Consider the following 21,298-nt stretch of genomic DNA (forward strand, 5'->3'; position numbering starts at 1 on the left):
GTCCATGTTCAAAAGATGGGTTTATTATTATGGATAGTGCTTCTCACATCATTTTACACACAAATTTGAGAACTTTTGTGAGTATCCCATCACAATCTGCAGAATTTTTGTTTTTCAGTGTTAATATAATATTTTCTGCTTCTATAGCTGATATTGTTTTAAATTTTATGAGGCATTCAGACATTTGATCTAGTACAAAGGGACATACCTTTTTGTCATAATCTGCAACACTGACATTTTACTTCACTATATTAATGAAGAATTCAAAGTATTCTAAAATTGAAGCTGGATTTATGATAACATCATCTTCAAGCTTGATTTTACAAATTTCATGACTAGAGGCTTTAATACATAATTCAGATTTTACAACTGACCACTCTGCCTTTGATTTATTCTCATTTCTTAAAATAAAACTATTACTTGCCATTTGCTATGCTGCCTTGACAATTTTCATAAATTTAATTTTGTATCATATAACATATTCAACCAAGTCAGTGTTTTTATTGTATCTTAGTTCATTATGTAGTTGTCTTTTCTTAGCACTAGAGATTTTTATGCCTTTACTGATCTATTTCAGTTTTTTGTTGCTTTATTAAAACATGTTTTACATGGAAACATGGAAACATTTCATTGAAATCATTTAAAAAACTACTTACAAATGTTTCAAAATTTGCGCTCCTTCAAATATTTTGGGCAAAGTACCATTCTGTCTCACTAAGCTAATCATGAAAGGAAATCATGTTCTCCTAATTAAAGTTCCTTTTTATGTATACTTTTTTAAAAGGACTTTCTTACTTGAACTTAGCTCAGTGAATAGTGGTGAATGATCAGAAACTTGTAAACCCAAACAAAATTTATGTGCATCTTCAAAAATATAATTTATTGGCATATTCTCAATACATGTAGCAGACTCAGCATTTTCTCTCATTATTCAAAAAAATATAATTTAAAACCATATTTTTTATTAAGTCAATGAATTTTGATACTTCACTGTTTTCACTCAACACATTGACGTTGAAATCAGGAACAGTTACATTTTTTCCTTGTTCTCTTTACTGAGTGTTCTAGCAAAAATTGAAATTTGCAAAAGAAATGCTCAGCTGTGACTTTCCCTGGGATTCTATTAATCAACATCATAAAAGTGTTTACGTTCCTTAATTTACCACAGCAACCCTCAAAAATACACTCTTACTTAAACAGTTAACGTCATATCTTACATGGTAATCTAAATCTAAATGAGTAAGTGTGTATGAACCTCCTCGTGACTTGCTTTTCTTACAAAATGTTGTAACTAACTTAAAAGTTTTCAATTTTGTTTGAGATATTTATTGTATCTTCACCAAGCCAACATTCATTTAACAAATTACTTTAATATTTTTAAACTGAGACACCAGAAATTTGAAGCTCACCTATTTTGGAGCTTTTGTCATCTGAATATTCAGCATTTAATACATTTACATTCTAGTGCATTAGATTAACTTAGATGATACACGCGCTCTCAGCTCTGTTTATAATTTTAGGTTTGCTATTGGTTGGAACTCATTTACGTTCTTTGACATGCCCATCAGCACTTATTAGTTTCCATTATTTCTTATGATATGTCAAATATCAGTGAACATTTTGCTGAGTGTTTTGGAACCCAATTTGTTAAGATGTAAACCATCTTTCGCCAGACAGTTATTGCATAAGAATTTGTTAGAACCTTTAAATATTGTTCCTAACCTGTTGCAGTGCTCCTTAATACTCAAGTTTATTGTCACTACGTACATTTCTCTCACTAATCTTCTGTATATTATGCCACATATTACAATCCTAGAAGCTTTGTAGAGGTGCCTTGGCATTCGAATCATGTTTCTTGTCTCATTGCTGATTTCTACCTCGCTGCTGCTTTTGAAGAGAGTTTGTGCCCACATGTGGGAATACAGATTTGTAGTTCCTGTTGGATTCGTCTCTTGAAGTTTCTTCTAAGTATAATGTGTTATTGAAATGTTTACTCACCTGTTGAGACTTGGTTCATGGATGTACATCAGTTTTTACAAGGTACTTTGATGTTTTTAAGCATACTGCCATCAACAATGAGAAACTTGCCTTTGACCGTATTTGTTTCACTACTGTGCTGCTTATTTACTCTTTTGTTGTGTGTTACCTTTGTCCATGTACGTTTATTTATTGATCTATAGTCTTCAGTTTGTTCAAAAACTGCAAATTATTGTTTTAAGGAGTGAGAAGTTGTATTACTCCATAAATGTTTGTATCTTTGTTTGTTATTAAAGTTTTGCTCATTTTCTTGTTTATTGTCTGCAAGAACTGGTGTTTTCACACCACTACAGTTCTCTTGATATTTCAAGTCTTTATTTTCTTCTAGAAGTAATTGTATGTCAGTTTTAAAAACGTCTACATCCATAAACTAACGCTTTTATAATTTAATGTGTGGACTTAAGTACTGATGGCTAAACATGTTTTTTTGTTCTAAACAGCCAGAACATAACTTTTTATGTAACTAAAAGTTGCATTTACCACACAAAATTCCTTTAACTGCATGTTTTTCTTTCATTTCTTACTTGATGCACTGTTTATATTATTCTTTTCTGGGAGCAATGTGACTCTGTACCCAGTGCAGTCTTGTTGTCAGTGACAAAAACAGGGGAAATGAATACAGTGTAAGACAAACGTTTACCTTTGAGAGACGAAATAGCAAAGGTAACACAGTGTCAAATAGATAAAATGACAAGACCTAGCAGAAATCATCCAACACCACAGGAGATATTAAATTTAATTGATTGAAATTGTTCACTGATAATGGAACACAGTTCAGAAGTAAGAGTTTGAGGAATCTTTGCACAGGAAGGTGTATGATGCATTACTATTTATAAATAACATCCTCAGTCTAAACCATCACTAAATATTATCCACAATCCTGTCAGAAAGAGTAATGAAAGAGATTGGAAGACTTCATTGAACATATTGTTTAAGTAGATGTACTAGCCTGGCTGAGATGATACCAGAATTCCAACTTATGGTAAATGAATTGCCACATTTATATACCGAACTTTCCCCAGTGGAAGTATTAAACAAGAGATTTATTGCAGAACCTATGTTAAGTGGCCCAATGGTATACTTTGCCATAATTATAAGGTTAAAGCAAGTGTAGAGAAAGAACTAATTTAAAAAGCAGAACAGAAACCAATGGAGCAATAAAGCCGGAATTTTTGGGTGGGAGATACGGTGTTAATGACAGTTTACTTTGAATTTATAGAAGAAGAAGAGTAATTGTTTAATAAATATGAAAGTCATTGATATCACAGATATACCACACACACAAAAAGCATTGTTTATAATGGTTCCTGTAAACAACAGAGAAAAAGGATTATGCAACTTAAATTTAATTGATTTATAAAAAAATTAACCAGGTAGGAATAGGACTTACACACTCACATTCCATTTCAGCTTGTTTTCCGCTTTGATACTGGCAAGATATTAGTCCCAGAGATTCCAAGATTTCTGAGAAAACAGTTTCAGTAATGTGAACATGACATAAAGAGTAGCAGATAGGCACAACAAAAAGACCATTAACAACTAAGCTTTTGGCCAAAAGGCCTTCTTCCAAATTAGACAAAACACACACACACACACACACACACACACACACACACACACACGTGAGAGTTGCTGTTGCGTGAATGTGTGTGTGTGTGTGTGTGTGTGTGTGTGTGTGTGATCTAATTTGGAAGAAGACCATTTGGCTGAAAGCTTACTTGTTAATGGTCTTTTTGTTGTGCCTATCTGCGACTCGAACATCTCTTTGCCTTATGGTGATTAGCAGTCTATCTTTTCATAATATTATCATTATTCCATCCTGGATTTTTCATTGTTTGATTAAATGTGACATAAAGTCATTCACGGGCTAGTCTCCTGAAAATTTGTTTCACATACAACTTGAAATGGCATACCTGTGTGCAGACATTGCTTCTTGATATCTGATGATGGATAAACTCTGAAACACATCATATGAACAATTTTTTTGACTTTTAACATTGTGATCCAGTCAGCCTGAATGCAGAATTATTGATTATTTTAATTTCAGGTTTCACGTTGGATAACAGAGGACAATATAAATATTTTTTTCATCTGGTGTGATTGCAGTATAACAATTTTTGGATTTTTTTGTCTTACTTGTACTGAAAATTATTACTTCTTGCCAAATTTCTTGAGTCTAGGTCAACCAAAAGTAGCCTATAGTGTTCGATGTATGAGTTTTCAAGTTTAAAATATGTGGCCATATTTTTTGATTGCATTGACTTAAAATCTAATGTTTATTATACTGCCAGGAGACCATAGGCCTTAGTAGGTGACATAAATTTCAACTTGATATTCCCGAGAAAAAGGGGTCAGATGGATGGACAGACAGAAAAACAGCCAGATAACAAATGATAAAAACATTTTTTCATGTTCTTAATTACAAATTTACAGTTTTAGAATTTTTTTTCCTTTGGTTGTACTATGAAACCTTGCTTCTTGTCAAATTTCATGATTCTAGTCAAATGGGAACTACCCTACAGGTTTTGATGATGAGTGAATTTCCAAGTATTAAAATGTGTGACATAAATGGCTGTATTTATTTATTTATTTATTTGACGTGTCAAGTTCTGTGGGACCAAATTGAGGAGCTATGCTCCATGGTCATGGAATGTTTTAGTACATGAAATTACAACAGAGAAGTAATAACAGATAAAATAATGTGTTTATGAATCCTAAAAGGACATCAAGCTATAAGTTAATGTAAATGCAATCAACAAAATAACACAGGAATCAGCCTATTTTTTCAACGAACTCTTAGACAGACTACATTGACTTAGAAGCTTCAATGTTTTACACCACCAAAGGACCACAGACCTCATAAATTTCAACTTGATGCATCTACCAGTTTTTGAGAAAAAGGGTTTTTAACAGTCAGACAGACAAACACACAACAAAGCAATACTATAAGGGCTCTGTTTTTACCAGTTGAGGTACAGAACCCTAAAACGTCATCAGGGGATTCACAATTTGTACAAATTTTGTAGAGTGAAGCCTACGAGGCCCTAGTCAATCATAATATTTCTTCACATTTCGCTTTCTGTATGATGATCCTTCCTTTCTTATTATTCTATCTTCTTTAAATTATATTTGCTTCTGCTGCCTCTATCTACTATGCTGGAGTCTACATCTACATATATACTCTGCTAGCCACCAAGCGGTGTGTGGCGGAGGGCACATTTCTTGCCAAAGTCATATTTCCCCCCCCTCTGTTCCACTCGCGGATCGCGCGAGGAAAAAACAACTGCCTGAACACCTCAGTACGAGCTCTTATTTCCCTTATCTTTGAATGATGATCATTACGCGATTTGAAAGTTGGTGGTAATAATATATGCTCTACATCTTCGGCGAAGATTGGATTTCAGAATTTACTGAGCAGCCCCTCCTGTTTAGCGCGTTGTCTATCTGCATGTGTGTCCCACTTCAAACTATCTATGAGATTTGTAACTCTCTCACGATGGCTAAATGTACCAGTCACGAATCTTGTCGCTCTTCTCTAATAATGGACGAACTAACGTATTGTAAGCTATTTCCTTTGTTGTAGGACTGCATCGCTTCAGGATTCTACCAATAAACCGCAATCTAGAGTTCGCCTTACCTGTTACTTGTGTAATCTGATCATTCCATTTGAGATCATTTCGAATAGTCACACCCAGATACTTGACTGATGTTACCGCTTCCAAAGACTGATCATTTATTTTGTACTCATACATTAATGGGGATTTTTGCCTTGTTATACACAGTAGGTTACACTTACTAATATTGAGAGATAACTGCCAGCCATTACACCATGCATTTATTTTCTGCAAATCTTCATTGATTTGTTCACAACTTTTGTGTGATACTACTTTCCTGTAGACTACAGCATCATCGGCAAACAGTCTAAGGCCGCTGTCAATAACATCAACCAGATCGTTTATGTAGATTGTAAAAAGCAGAGGACCTATTACGCTGCCCTGGGGCACACCTCAAGTTACTCTTGTTTATGTTGAAGTTACCTCTGTCTGTTAGAAAACTTTCTATCCAACCACATATGACATTGTATAGACTGTAAGCGCGCACTTTTTGTAGCAAGTGACAGGGCAGAACTGAGTCGAATGCCTTTCAAAAGTTGAGAAATATAGCATCAACCTGGAAGCCGGTAACTAGAGCCTGTTGTGTATCATGCACAAAGAGGGCCAGCTGTGTCTCACACGACCGCTGTTTCCTAAAGCCGTGCTGGTTTCTGCAGAAGAGCTTCTCAGAGTCTAGAAAGGTCATTATGTCTGAACACAAAATATGTTCCATGATTCTACAACAAATCGATGTCAGTGAAATTGGCCGGTAATTATGTGCATCCAATTTTCTACCCTTTTTATAGACTGCTATGACTTGGGCCTTCTTCCAGTCCTGTGGAACTTTCCACCATTCCAATGATCTCTGATAGATGACGGATAAGAATGGTGCTATATTTGTAGCATAGTCAATGGAATATTGGTAGACATTTTGTTTCTAATGGATATGTTGCTTTTATTTCACAGGCATTATTTGGTGTTTTTCAGTACAAATATTGTTAGGAGCTGTTGTGTTGCATTGTCATAAGAATAACACAAACATATCTGAACTTCATGAGGACACTGCTTACATTACATTAGCAGTGTGTGATGAGATTTACAGATAGAGCAATGAGACTAGCAGATGCTTTAGTTAGAAGTGAGAGACTACTTTTTTCTTGCAACTTCTCTTAGCCATTTCAGAGTAGAAATTATTTGTATCAAACTATAGGAACTTTATATATTTTTCCTGACAATTACGCAAAAGTGATTTGTAGACAATCAAGCAAACGTGATTCATAGTTTTTGTTTTTGAATATCATGTTGACTGCATTGGAAGAATTAACATGTGATATAGAGTGCAGATGTTAGTGATGTCACGTTAAAGAAGGGAAGAAAGGAAGGGGGAAAGTTAGACGAAGATTAAGTTAGACGAAGTGCTAACATCCAGCTTACAAGGGGAGGCCGCCAATTGTGAAATTCAGATTCGATTCATGCTGCGCATAATAAAAGCTCATGGCCAGAGGTGTAATGTGGCAAAGCACCAAGATGCACTTCTCAGCCGTTGTCGAGAAAATCGACAGTTAAAAGAAACCGTTGTGGTGAAATACTCTCTACGATTAATAATAACCTATAGCCTCGTGGCTCAGCGGTAAGCGCTCGGGTTCGTAATCCGAAGGTAGCCGGATCGAATCCCGCGTTATGCAGTTTTTTTATTATTAGTTTTTTGTAATATATATATAAATTATTAATGAATTGCTTATGCATGTTGGTGAAGGCGGATCGCTCTCCAATTGTACCGCCTCCATTTTTCCGTTTGTTTAACAGGGTGTACCAAAGCTCTCACGTCCGCACTGATTTTCGACGATGTTATAAATTGCGCTAGGGACCGCATCTACCTTCTTTCGAAGTTAGCAGGTTACTACGCTGTTATGCGGCAGCTCGTTTCGGCCCATTCAACATCTGTCCTTCAAGTGTAACGAGCGAGCAACGGAGTTTATATTTCATACCTGCCACAGCAAATTTGTGTTCGTGGGGTCTCTATTCCAATTCGAACGTTTGACTTACGCTATACGTATTCGTTTCGGAATATCGTTTCTAAGTCTTCCGTTAACCATACGTGTTTAACATTATGAAGGCAATTAGCAACATTTGTGAAATACAACTTTGTTTGCGGAAAACATAATGATGTTCGAAGTCGGCAGTTTTTCCACGACAAACGACGTTCAACAACTTATTATATGCATAATCGTTGCAACTGATTGCCGGGAATTATATATATATATATATATATATATATATATATATATATATATATATATATATATATGCGTGTGTGTGTGTGTGTATACACATTTGAATTACAAAAAACAAATACTAAAAAAAAAAAAAATGGTTGCATGGTGTGAGATTCGATCCGGCGACCTTCGGATTACGAACGCGAGGGCTTACCGCTGCGCCACGACACTGTAGAAAAATGTTAATCGTAGAGAGTATTTCACCTCAACGGTTTCTTTTAAGTGTCGATTTTCTCGACAACGGCTGAGAAGTGCATCTTGGTGCTTTGCCACATTACACCTCCGGCTATGAGCTTTTATTATGCGCAGTATGAATCGAATCCGAATTTCACAATTGGCGGCCTCCCCTTGTTAGAGCCAAAAAGTATCATGAACATACATAGAAGCAAGAGTTGGCACCAGTTTTGAATGATTTAATAAAAAATGTAATAAATAGTGCAATGACAATATAGTCTCACAGCAATGAAATATGAAGAAGTTTTTATTGGTGTTAGTGGGGCATAGAGGAGTACTTAAAGGGCAGAAAGGAAGAAAACATGCAATCAGGTATGAGTTCATAATGAACTAGGAGTACGATTACCTCAAAATATGTGAATAACAAGGAGAGAAGAGAGGGACATCATGAGAAACATGATGCTGTAACATGGAATGAATAGGGTGGGTGTACCAAGGAAGGAGGGCCTACACTGGAAAGCTTGTAGTATACATAACTAAAAAGTTACTAGAAGTTTAAATTGCAACTTGCTTGATTGCAGTCATCCTAAGACACAAAGCTAATACAGAATAATATTAGTTGCTTTTATTTAGAGGTGAAGAAGGGATGGAACAAAAATTGTTTTGATTAATGAACTATCAGTACTATGGATAGAAATGCTATGAAAATTCATCATTAGATAACATGATCAAACATGGAAAATCCAGGTTGAAAAGCGACTGAGCATCTCTGCCTTATGGTAAGTAACATTATGTAACATGTTATGATATAATAATGATTGTCCCCATCCAGTCGCACATTATGGACAATTACTTTGAGTACATTCAGTGTATGTCATAATGGGTTTTGTGATGTAACCATACTCAGGGGGTGTGCGTAATTACACAGCAAATGCCTCCAGGGCTGGCCTAAAGAGGCTGCCTCACATCAGCACAGTCATATATAAGCCAGTGCACCTTAACTGCTCTGATCATGTTTCTGTGACAAAGGAACAGGTTACTGTTAGACTGTGCATTAATGTAACACCTGCTTTCATGTGTTTGTTCTTATTAAAGTGTCATTCATGGGTTTGTATTTTCCTTTACGTGGAAGTGAATTAAAAGTTTGTTGTTGGGAATTCTAATACTGTGTTTGTGCAACGTCACAATATTTTTGGTGATGAGGATGGGATTCCACTCCATGTGTTTTGTTTCTTGGTTCTCTATGGTCAGTACATCAGTGGAAGAAGTTCTTCAATATCTTTTTGACCAGCAGTGAGTTCTCACCATCTAGCAGCAGGCTCTTTCCATGGCACTAAACAATTTGGCAGCTTCGTTGTCACACCAGGGTTCACTGCCATTGACACAACCCCCACTATTTCCTCCAAATGATGATACTGTAGATGATTGGGATGCATGCAAAAAATGCCTTCAGCAAAATTTGGTGTTACCAACCCCAGTGTGTTTCTGTAATGGATTTTTCCTCATTTTTATCATCTTTTGTGTCAGTTAGCTCCTCTGCACTAGCCTGCCAGTTTCTCTTGTGATGAAATGTGTCAGTTGCTCTCTAATTATCCTTGCAAATGTAATTGTGTTGTGCTGCTTGCATTGAGTTCTTCTGTTGTCAAAAATAGCCACAACAATCATACAGAGCTTGGGCAGTGGACCTTTGAGGTTGTAAGGAAGTGTCCTTCTGCTGGGTGCCTGGTTATGCAGGAATGTGGGGCAATGAACAGGCCGGTCGGGCTGTCAAGGAGGCCTGCAGAGAGCAGGATGTGGTCCAGTGTCCTATTCCCTTGCAGTCTATCATTTCTGCACTCCACAAGAAGTGCATGGAGTTGTGGGAGAAAGAATGGCTGACGGTGACAGCCAATAAACTGCGGTTGGTGAAGTCATCAACTCGGCAGTGACGTACCTCCTGCCATGTGCTCAGGCATGAAGAGGTGACCCTCACGCGTCTTCGGATTGGGCACTGTCCTCTCACACATAGTTTTCTATTACGGTGAGAGGATCCCCCGATTTGTGATGCTTGTGGTGTGCACATCCCTGTCCGACATATTTTAACAGACTACATTTTATACCATGATGCAAGGGCAGAAGCACAAGATAGCTAATGATGAGACGTGTGTGACTAGGGTTTTAAAGTTTTGTTATCTGTCTGGACTCTGGCCTAAACTTTTAGGCTGGAGGTTTTAGTGTATTGCAAAGTGACTGGCTCCTCCATTTTTCCTTGTGGTCAGCCAGCCACTACCATCTGCTATATTGTTTTACCTCCCTCTACCACTTTCTTCCTGGGTTGTCCATGTTTTACTGCTGGTGGCATGCTTTGTCCCATGCTTCAGTGTGGGTAGGCGCATATTTTTCCAAGCTAGTTTCCTGTGTCTTACGATCTGTCTTATCTTATTGTTCTGAGTCTTTTCTTGACACCCATCTCGATCTGTTACTGAGCGGGCACTGAAGACCTTGCCATCGTGCGCCCTTAAAACCCTCTCCAACATCATCACCTTTGAGGGCTTAGCCTTCATTGTCAGTTTGTTACTGAAACTCACTTTGACTCATATGCTGATTGAATGTGTGATGCTGTAATAAGTGTGGTAGCTGATAGAGAAGTTCATAAACACACATTACAATGTGAAAATACCTCTTTAACAAGGCTTTTGAACATTGTCCAGTCTTTTGAAGTATCTAGGAAGGCAGGAAATCAGATAGAAGCTTGGTGTGGAGTAGCTACCATTGCATCTCCTCCTCAGCCACTTTTGATTAGCTTACAGGAGCTGTGCAGTTGCACGGAATGCACATTGCTAAATGGCAGCTGCAGCCAGCATCACAAGAGCGGTCGTGTGCTCCTCTCCTGCCATGCCCTTATTGCATTCTTTAATATGAATGAGCTGTATGCCCGAGGCGTTGAGCAATGTGCAACCATTGTTTAAAAAAAAGGGGACATATTTCGTCTATGCGCAACTCTCACTCTCATTCATCAGACATTAACATGGTTGTGGACAGTGTTTCTCAAATGATGGTAGCTCCCAAATTAACTTAATATTGGAATATGTGTTATGGGTAACATATTAAAAGTGCAGGTAGACATAGTTGCAGCATCAAACATATGCGGATCTTGCATCACCCCTGTTGTCCATTGTCTCTCGTCAGGTTGTTCAGTTTGTCCACCACGGCTGGGTGGATAAAGCTCCAGGCCGAGGTCAGATCCATTGCATAAAATTACTGGCCCGCTGCCACATGTTTTGGCTGGATATTGACAATGAAATCGTGTGTAATGTGTTGGCCTGCCCACAGTACACCACCCATCAGGCAGCACCAAGCAGCCTCTCTTTCCCCATGTCCCATCCTCAGTGACCCTGGAAACACTTTCATCCTGATTTTGTGGTTCCCTTCCTTAACTCCTTTTGACTTGTTGTAGTTTCCTTATGTGGATTGTTCCCCGTCCACACCCATGGCAGCTAACGTAACAGCCTTTGCAAAGATTTTTTCTGTGGAAGGAGTATCATACATGCTTGTGACAGACAATGGCCCTCAATTTGTGTCTCAGGATTTTGAAGATTTTTATACAAAGAGTGGCATTTGGCATGTTACGGCTCTTCCATTTTACCCTCAGTCCAATGGTGAGGTGGAGTGGCTGGTGCACACTTTCAAAACTCAGATGAAAAAAATATGTTTTCTCCTGAGGAAGCCTTTGATAGGCTGTTTAATCTGCTCCAGCCACTGCCTGGCACCTGCTTCACAGTGGTTCTGTCTGGACTCCGCTGTCTAGGCCTGTGTGTTTGGACAGCAACCTAAGTGGATACCGGCAGTTGTCCATCATTGCCACGTCTTCTGCCTCTGCGTCATGCGCATCTCAGATGGCTTGATGTTCAGACACTATAACAAGCTTCACCTACATATGACCGACCGCATACTGGAGACCCTGCAGCCTCCGTGACTGTCTCCACCACCCAGTCTTTGTTCTAGGTGCCACTGCCACCTTGGTGGTAGAAGGGGAAAGAATGTTGTAACCCTGCACACAAAGTGCACATTATTAAGCAGTGTGCATCCCCATGGCACTGGACTGTCTCCATCTCCACAGCCCTGTCGCCAATGTTGCCACTGCCACTGCCACCTACTTTGTCTTCTCTGTTGCCTCTGTTGTTAAAAGCCTGCCCTGAAATGGACACAGATGTGTCACCTCCATCACCAGTGCTCCCTTAAGATCTTTCACAGGGGAGTGGGTGCTGCACCTGTCCATATTTGTGCCATTTCAGATCATATTCTCCTGTGATGGCACAACGCTTGCTCCAGCAGCCATTCTCTTCCAATGAAGACATGGATATCTCCACAGTGAACATTTCCCCCCAAGAGGATGCTGTCGTTTATCGACTAATAAAGTCATCAGAAGACCAAAACAAACTGGAAAACAATTTAGAAAAAATATCTGAATGGTGCGAAAAGTGGCAGTTGACCATGAATAACAAAAAGTGTGAGGTCATCCACATGAGTACTAAAAGGAACTCGTTAAACTTTGGTTACATAATAAATCAGTCTAATCTAAAAGCCATAAATTCAACTAAATACCTAGGTATCAATATAATAGAAGGAAACATTCCACGTGGGAAAAATTATATATAAAAACAAAGATGAGGTGACTTTCATTTCATTTTCATTTCATTTCATTTCATTTTATTATCTTCCTGTATATCATTTACATGATGTAGGAATGACTTACCGAACAAAAGCGCTGGCAGGTCGATAGACAAACAAACAAACACAAACATACACACAAAATTCAAGCTTTCGCAACAAACTGTTGCCTCATCAGGAAAGAGGGAAGGAGAGGGGAAGACGAAAGGAAGTGGGTTTTAAGGGAGAGGGTAAGGAGTCATTCCAATCCCGGGAGCGGAAAGACTTACCTTAGGGGGAAAAAAGGACAGGTATACACTCGCACACGCACATATCCATCCACACATACAGACACAAGCAGACATATTTAAAGACAAAGAGTTTCTTTCTCTTTGTCTTAAAATATGTCTGCTTGTGTCTGTATGTGTGGATGGATATGTGCGTGTGTGCGAGTGTATACCTGTCCTTTTTTCTCCCTAAGGTAAGTCTTTCCGCTCCTGGGATTGGAATGACTCCTTACCCTCTCCCTTAAAACCCACTTCCTTTCGTCTTCCCCTCTCCTTCCCTCTTTCCTGATGAGGCAACAGTTTGTTGCGAAAGCTTGAATTTTGTGTGTATGTTTGTGTTTATTTGTGTGTCTATCGACCTGCCAGCGCTTTTGTTCGGTAAGTCACCTCATCTTTGTTTTTATATATAAATACCTAGGTATTACTACTACTATTAAATTGAAAGAAACACGTAGAAAATGTTGTGGAGAAGGCTAACCAAAGACTGCGTTTTATTGGCATGACTCTTAGAAATTGTAACAGACCTACTAAGGAGACTGCCTACACTACACTTGTCCATCCTCTTTTAGAGTACTGCTGCATGGTGGGGGATCCTTACCACGTAGGACTGATGGAGTACATTGAAAAAGTTCAAAGAAAAGCAGCACATTTTGTATTATCACGAAATGTGGGAGAGAGTGTCACAGAAATGATACAGCATTTGGGCTGGAAATCATTAAAAGAAAGGCATTTTTCATTGTGACAGAATCTTCTCACTAAATTCCAATCACTAACTTTCTCCTCCGAAAGCGAAAATATTTTGTTGACACCGACCTACATAGGGAGGAATGATCACCATGATAAAATAAGGGAAATCAGAGCTTGTACGGAAAGATATAGGTGTTCATTCTTTCCGCGCGCTATACGAGATTGGAATAATAGAGAATTGTGAAGGTGGTTCGATGAACCCTTTACCAGGCACTTAAATGTGATTTGCAGAGTATGCATGTAGATGTAGATTTAGATGTAGAAGGGGAAGGAGTGTTGTAACCTTACACACAAAGTGCACATTATTAAGCAGTGTGCACCCCCATGGCTGGCCTAATGAGGCTGCCTCACATTGGCACAGACAGTGTTGCAAGTGGTGCGCCATGTGCATATGTATGCCATAAATAAGCCAGCACACCTTGCCCTTGACTGCTCTAATGTTTATGTGATTAAGGAACACTTCATTGTTAGCCTGTGCATTAAGGTAACACCTGATTTTGTGTGTTTGTTCTTATTACAATGTCATTTTGGTGTCTGTATTTTCGTTTTATGAGAAAGTGAATTAAAATTTGTTGGTAGATATTCTAATATTGTATTTGTATGATTTTACAATATTTCATTTATTAAATGATAATATCTGGTAAGGGTTTTTATGGTTTTTTTCTGTGTTGTAACAATAATTAGTGTGGGTTTTGTAGGAAACAGTTTTGTACCACTTGTATTTTGAATCTTCTGAGGGATGCAGTTGGGTATATACATATCTTTTAAGGGAGGTTTTGAGTATAAGTAGTCAAGCTCATCTCTTATTTTAACTCAAATGAAGACTTGTTCTAAGATTCCAGATCTTATCTTTCCTTTCTTACTTCCCCACCAAGGGAAGTAACGTTTTCCTGATTCCAGTTTGGAGTAAATAATCAACAATATATTTAAGAAAAGAGGAAAGATGCCAATACAAAATAGTAATGGAAAGGCTTAGAGTTTAAATATAAGTCCTCCAAAATATTTATTTGTTTAAGTTACCCAGTTGCGGTGACACTGTTTGTCTTATAGGAGGATTATGTGGTGAGGTTTATGTAACCTCCGTGAATTGGTGTACTGGTTGGGTGTAGCACTGTGCACCACCAAGAAAGTGGATGTACCATGACAAATGCTGAATGACATCATGGCAAAACAAAAGAGTCCAGAGAACTGTCAAAAATCAAATTAGTCGAATATACAATTTCAAACTGTACTTATGATTGGGACACAATGTAAGCCTCTGTTAAAAGAATAAGTACATTGAATTCCTTTTTAGAAATCTAAAAATTTGGTGAAGTTTATTATATTCCAGTATAGACGTAACTGCAGTGATATCAAGGTCCAACAACTGCACTGCTGCAGTCAAAGAAGAAAGTTTAAATTATGGGGGCAACCATTTGGAATTAAAAAAAAAAAAAAAATCAAATTTTAAACTGAGCACATGTATATTTAAAGGGGAACATTGCAAGCTCATTTTTTATAGTTGTGCCAAAAAGCTCAGTCACTATAGAAACTTAAGTCTCTTCTCTTCTCTTACTCAAAAACACATAAATAATTTGTTAGAATTTTGTTCTTGTGGGGATCCATAGACTCAGTACATTTTAAAAAAGAAAACATGGTCGAAACAGGCTGTAATATATTTATTGCCCATGCTATTAGCTTATTTTGACTGTTAGTCATTTTTAAGCACTAATCACACACTAAAGTGATGTGTGCCTTTACACAAGTATTGGTTATTTAGTCAAATGTGATGTGAAGCCTGAAGCTTGTAATAACTACTTAAAAAGGAATAACAGCTGAAATTAGCTAATAGCACAGACAATAAATACAGTACAGGCTGTTCAGGCCACGCTTTCTTTCTTAAAACAAAAACAGTTGTTTTATAAGAAGTCCAGACATGTAACTTGACATTCACAAGTGTAGCATCAAAGGTTTTATCAAACAAAAATTTTCAGATTTGTGGACTGATGAACACACTTTCTTTCAACTTAGCCTCAATGATTTTTGGGAGAAGCTTCTTTCAAATCATTGAAAGCCTCATGTTATTTATGAAGAGCTTTTCGTATTTCTTCATCTGACCCAACCAAATATGAAGCAGAGGCAGTATGACTACTTGACAGTACTAATGGTTTAACCTTAATAATTTCCTTCCCCACAATATACATTCTTTGACATTGCAGATGTAAAAAAAGTAACATATAATTTGAAGTATTTCAAAAACCTTTCATGATGCCACATTTATAATGGTGCATTTTAATTCTACAACCAAAAATACATAGGAACTGGTACCATAAGATGAGAAAATATGGGACACAGGGGTGAATCCGGATGGAGATGGTATATTTCATTTTGTTGGTATCATTGGATGAAAGCTATTATTTTACACAACATTTCGCTGTTTACACGTTACGTATTGTCAAGCAGATTTGAACACAAATTGTTGCAGTAGGACATTGAAATTGCAGTACTAGCAATCTTCAGTCCAGCGTACAATTATTGTTTGTTACCTTTTGCAAATATTTTCATCACAGCGGTAGAAGAGAAAACAGTGATAAGCACTATTTTCTTATTTTGATATTAAGAATGAAAATTTGAATGTATTTTGTCTGCACACCCCAGTTGCACTAATGTCTAGTAAACTATTTACAGCTATCTACATATCTTGGGGAATATTGGACACTGCCATGGACTTATTAAAGGAGGCCTGGTGCTCTTCCAGTTATGACTCTCAAAATCTTGGGGGCTCTGCTACAAGGTCAGGAAAACAGTTGTACAGAAAGGCATGAAACAAATTTAACTTACCATGTTAAACATTAGAGAATAAAGTTAATAATGCAAACTGTGAAATGACTGGAAGGCCTTCTGTCTTAAGCACCAATGAAGAGAACGTACTTGTCTATGCTGTCTTAATTCTCAAGCAGGCTCATTGTTTTTCGTAGCATGAGCTGGGTGCGACATATTTTAATGTAAGGAATAGCTGTCTTTATGTTACCAAGGTAAACAAGTATGAGCAAAATCACAGTTTAATCTTACTTTAATCAAACAATGATAAAATAAACTTAAATGATATGAGGTGAATCACTTTTTAACTAAGCACTAATAAAGTAAATTTTCATAATATCACTCTGCAGCTTTATACAAGTCTTACCCCACAGTAATGACCCACTCGAAGCATTAAACAACACAGTTACATCAAATCTGTGCCAGCCACTTATTTGATGACTAATTAACTAATAAATAACTGCCTCATTGTGGGATTCTGCTGCTAGCTTGGAATCTGAGTAATTTTCTTCCACGGATGGTAAATTTTTATCACCTAGCTTCCTGTTTGTTTCATGTTAATACTACTCACTTGGACACATGACAACACAACTTATCACTCTGTTAGCCAGAGCAATAAAGAAAGAGTAGATATTTGTTCACAACTGTGAAACAGCAATGGAACTGTACAGGACAATGTTATTTGTGATTGGCCCATTTTGTACAAAGGCACACCCACTCGAGGGTTAAAAGCTGCGCATTGGGGTTTTCCATTTACCTCCATTAATGTATATGATATGTAATGAAAGGATGTTTCAGTAAATGGGGATGAAGACAAAAACACTTCTAATATAACATGCAAAGAATAGAGCGGTTGCATTCATTCTTCCAGAGTCCTCAGAAAATTGCCTGCTGCAGAAATTTCTCAAACCAATTCTCTGGAAGACTTACCATATCTTCAAGCTTTGGAGAAGTGCTTCAGAATGTTTGATATGGAGCAAGACAATGCCCAACAAAAATGAAAATTAGATATTGCTCCAGGAAAATTCATTTTGGGCATTAATATGAAAAAATAGAGATAATGCTGAATCCGTGTCTGAATTGCCTGTGAGTAATGACGGAAGTATTGTATCTGTATATTGAGCAAGCAGTAAAGGAAACAAAAGAAAAATTCGGAGTAGGTATTAAAATCCATGGAGAAGAAATAAAAACTTTGAGGTTCGCCGATGACACTGTAATTCTGTCAGAGACAGCAAAGGACTTGCAAGAGCAGTTGAATGGAATGGGCAGTGTCTTGAAAGGAGGATATAAGATGAACATCAACAAAAGCAAAACAAGGATATTGGAATGTAGTCAAATTAAGTCGGGTGATGCTGAGGGAATTAAATTAGGAAATGAGACACTTAAAGTAGTAAAGGAGTTTTGCTATTTGGGGAGCAAAATAACTGATGATGGTCGAAGTAGAGAGGATATAAAATGCAGACTGGCAATGGCAAGGAAAGCGTTTCTGAAGAAGAGAAATTTGTTAACATCGAGTATAGATTTAAGTGTCAGGAAGTCATTTCTGAAAGTATTTGTATGGAGCGTAGCCATGTATGGAAGTGAAACGTGGACAATAAATAGTTTGGACAAGAAGAGAATAGAAGCTTTCAAAATGTGGTGCTACAGAAGAATGCTGAAGATTAGATGGGTAGATCACATAACTAATGAGGAAGTATTGAATAGGATTGGGGAGAAAAGAAGTTTGTGGCACAACTTGACCAGAAGAAGGGATCGGTTGGTAGGACATGTTCTGAGGCATCAAGGGATCACCAATTTAGTATTGGAGGGCAGCGTGGAGGATAAAAATCGTAGGGGGAGACCAAGAGATGAATACACTAAACAGATTCAGAAGGATGTAGGTTGCAGTAGGTACTGGGAGATGAAGAAGCTTGCACAGGATAGAGTAGCATGGAGAGCTGCATCAAACCAGTCTCAGGACTGAAGACCACAACAACAATGACGCAATACCAACTGGTGAAGAAAGGGTCAGATCAGAGAAAGCAATTCTAGAAGGTTTTTGTTCTTGTTGATTATCCCCATGTGACTGGAAGGAATGGTCTAAATTGCCAGTGTGTCAGAGTCATAACAGAAGTGGAAGCCTGATTTCTGCATTTTTCCGTATGGGAAACTTTTTATCCACTGAGAACATATTGTAGATTTGTGATTTATGCTGTGAATAGACTGTCATCATTAATCAAATATTTTCTAAATGCCTCAAATGTTTGCTGAAGATGTGTAAAATATTTTGTAAACAAGTGTAAAATATTTTGTAAACATGTAAAAAATATTATAAAGCATATGTATATAAAATATTATAAAGCGTATGTATTTTTTAAAAAGATAGTTTGTGTCCAAATTACCCCAATAGAGGGAAATATGGAACTTTGAATGCGAATCCAATAACCATCTGAAATTATCCCATTGTACAGTGTAAGATCGGACAGTTTTATTTGTTAGGTTATGGTTACTTAAATATTATTTTTGGTTCATGTTCCTTCATCATATTATTCTCCAGTGACATCACAGCTATCTCACAAAGCTGGCCGTGTGAATTTCATACTCTTTCTAACCTGCCTCAAATAATATTAAAATTCCATCATGTATTACCATATCTTATGGTACATCACACACAAGATGCCCAGTGTTGACCAGCAAAACAAGTGTTGGCTTCAGTGCAGACTTCTGTTAAGTTCAATTTAATGTAATGTTGACCACTGACAATACCTGTTGTAGATTTTGAATCTGTAGGAATTCACAGTTGTATGCTTTACGTTTGCAAGCAAATCATAAAAGATTTTCACACCACAGTGCAGAACCCTACTATGAACTACATTGCCGTGCCTTAAATCACAGTTTTATCTGAAACTGATTTTTGTTAGTAGCTATAAATAACATTAAGCTAATAAATGTATTCATACTTTCAAAACCTCTGAATAAGGTACATGCCTGTTAATAGAACATTGTTATTGTTTGCTTTTTCTGGATAAATACGTTATTAACATTGCTGACATCAAAACAAATGTGGATCACAGTGTCACCTGTTCAACAGTAGATGGCAATACATATCTGTTTAATGTACCATTCATATTTTGATGATGTTTCTTTGAAAATTTCGTCTCTTATTTTCATTAGGGGAACTTTTGGGAGTATTATTTTGTTTGGAGACTATTATTTGAATTTTTATTTATTATTTTATGTCTTTCCTATTATATTTTGGAAGTCCATTTTTTTTTTTGCATTTTCATGTTATTTGTGAAAATGTTAATTATCATTTGGAATTGGGTTTGTTTCTTTCATCAGTAACTGGCAGATAATTATATATTTAACATCACCCACATATGAACTTTGTTACCAAAAATTATGCTTAAGAATGTATAATTGCTTTTTCTTCATAAAATACGCATGTGTTCTGAATACTACTTTCTTCTAGATGCTATTGTATTATTTATTTATTTTTATTTATTTATTTATTTATTCATCTGTAAACAAATTTCTTTGTATGGATGTCTTCATTATACATACATATGTACATTATTTTGTCACATAAGATAATGAAATACAAGCTATATATAATAAATTCATAATATATATATGTATATTACACACACAATTTATCGTTGAATTACATAATGCAGAAGAACATGCTTCAATCAAAAGAAATAGATCACAAGATTCCTCTAATACTTCTATGTGTAAATTACAATCTAGAATGTCCACTTTATAACTGATTAACCTGATTATTTATTTATGCCAATTTTATGCTGTGTGAATTCTATAATCAGGTAAAAACTATTTTTTAATAAATATTCTTTAAGGATTGCTTTAAATTTATAGAGTTACTTTATGTTTTTGGTTTCTTTTGGCAATTTATTGTATATCTTGACACCTTGGTAAAACATTGTGGTCTGGGTTTTAGTTTTATTCATTCTGTCTAGGCACAAGCAATTAGTGTTTCTGGTTTGGTGATAATGTATATAGCTGTTTGCTAAATATTGTTCAGTATGATGTGGAATCTGTCTTGTCAACTGACTATCATCAAATACATCTTTATCAAGAATGTTAATATCTGTAATGCATCGATATTCAAAGAAATATATATTGGAATGATAAAAATCATAATGTACCTCCTAATATTCTGCCCAACCTCCTTTTGCCTGGCTTAGTGCAGCAACCCGATGTGGCATGGCCTCAATGAATTATTGGAAGTACCCTGCAGAAATGTTGAGCCATGCTGCCTCTAAAGCCATCCATAATTGTGGAAATGTCGCTGGTGCAAGATTTTGTGCATGAACTAGCATCTTGATTATGTCCCATAACTGTTTGATGGGATTCATATTGAGCAATATGGGTGGCCAAATCATTTGCTCAAATTGTTCAGAATGTTCTTCAAACCAATTGCAAACAATTATGGTCCGATGACATGGCGCATTGTCATCTGTAATAATTCCATCATTGTTTTGGAATATGAAGTACATGGATGGCTGCAAATGGTCTCCAAGTAGCCAAACATAACCATTTCCACTCAGTGAACAGTTTGATCCATATAAACACAGGCTACACTATTATGGAGCCACCAGCCTGCACAGTGCCTTGTTCACAACTTGGGGGGTCTGCGGGTCTGCGCCACACCCGAACTCTACCATCACCTCTTACCTCCTGAAATCAGGACTCATCTGGCCAGGCCACAGTTTTACAGTTGTCTAGGTTCCAACCAATATGGTCACGAGTCCAGGAG

General features: G+C 37.0%; 1 protein-coding gene across 1 annotated transcript in view; it reads left to right on the forward strand.

Annotated features, from left to right (window-relative positions):
* Positions 1 to 8,720: 8,720 nt before the first annotated feature.
* Positions 8,721 to 21,298, forward strand: part of LOC126455715 (SUN domain-containing protein 2-like) — a 183,356-nt gene continuing 170,778 nt past the window's right edge. The window contains exons 1-2 of the mRNA XM_050091485.1: positions 8,721 to 8,859; positions 16,411 to 16,516. The gene's annotated coding sequence lies outside the window, so the exon portion shown is untranslated. The remainder of the gene's footprint in view (positions 8,860 to 16,410; positions 16,517 to 21,298) is intronic.

The sequence above is a fragment of the Schistocerca serialis genome, chromosome 2, assembly GCF_023864345.2.
Source record: "Schistocerca serialis cubense isolate TAMUIC-IGC-003099 chromosome 2, iqSchSeri2.2, whole genome shotgun sequence".
In the NCBI taxonomy this organism is placed as follows: Eukaryota; Metazoa; Arthropoda; class Insecta; order Orthoptera; family Acrididae; genus Schistocerca; species Schistocerca serialis.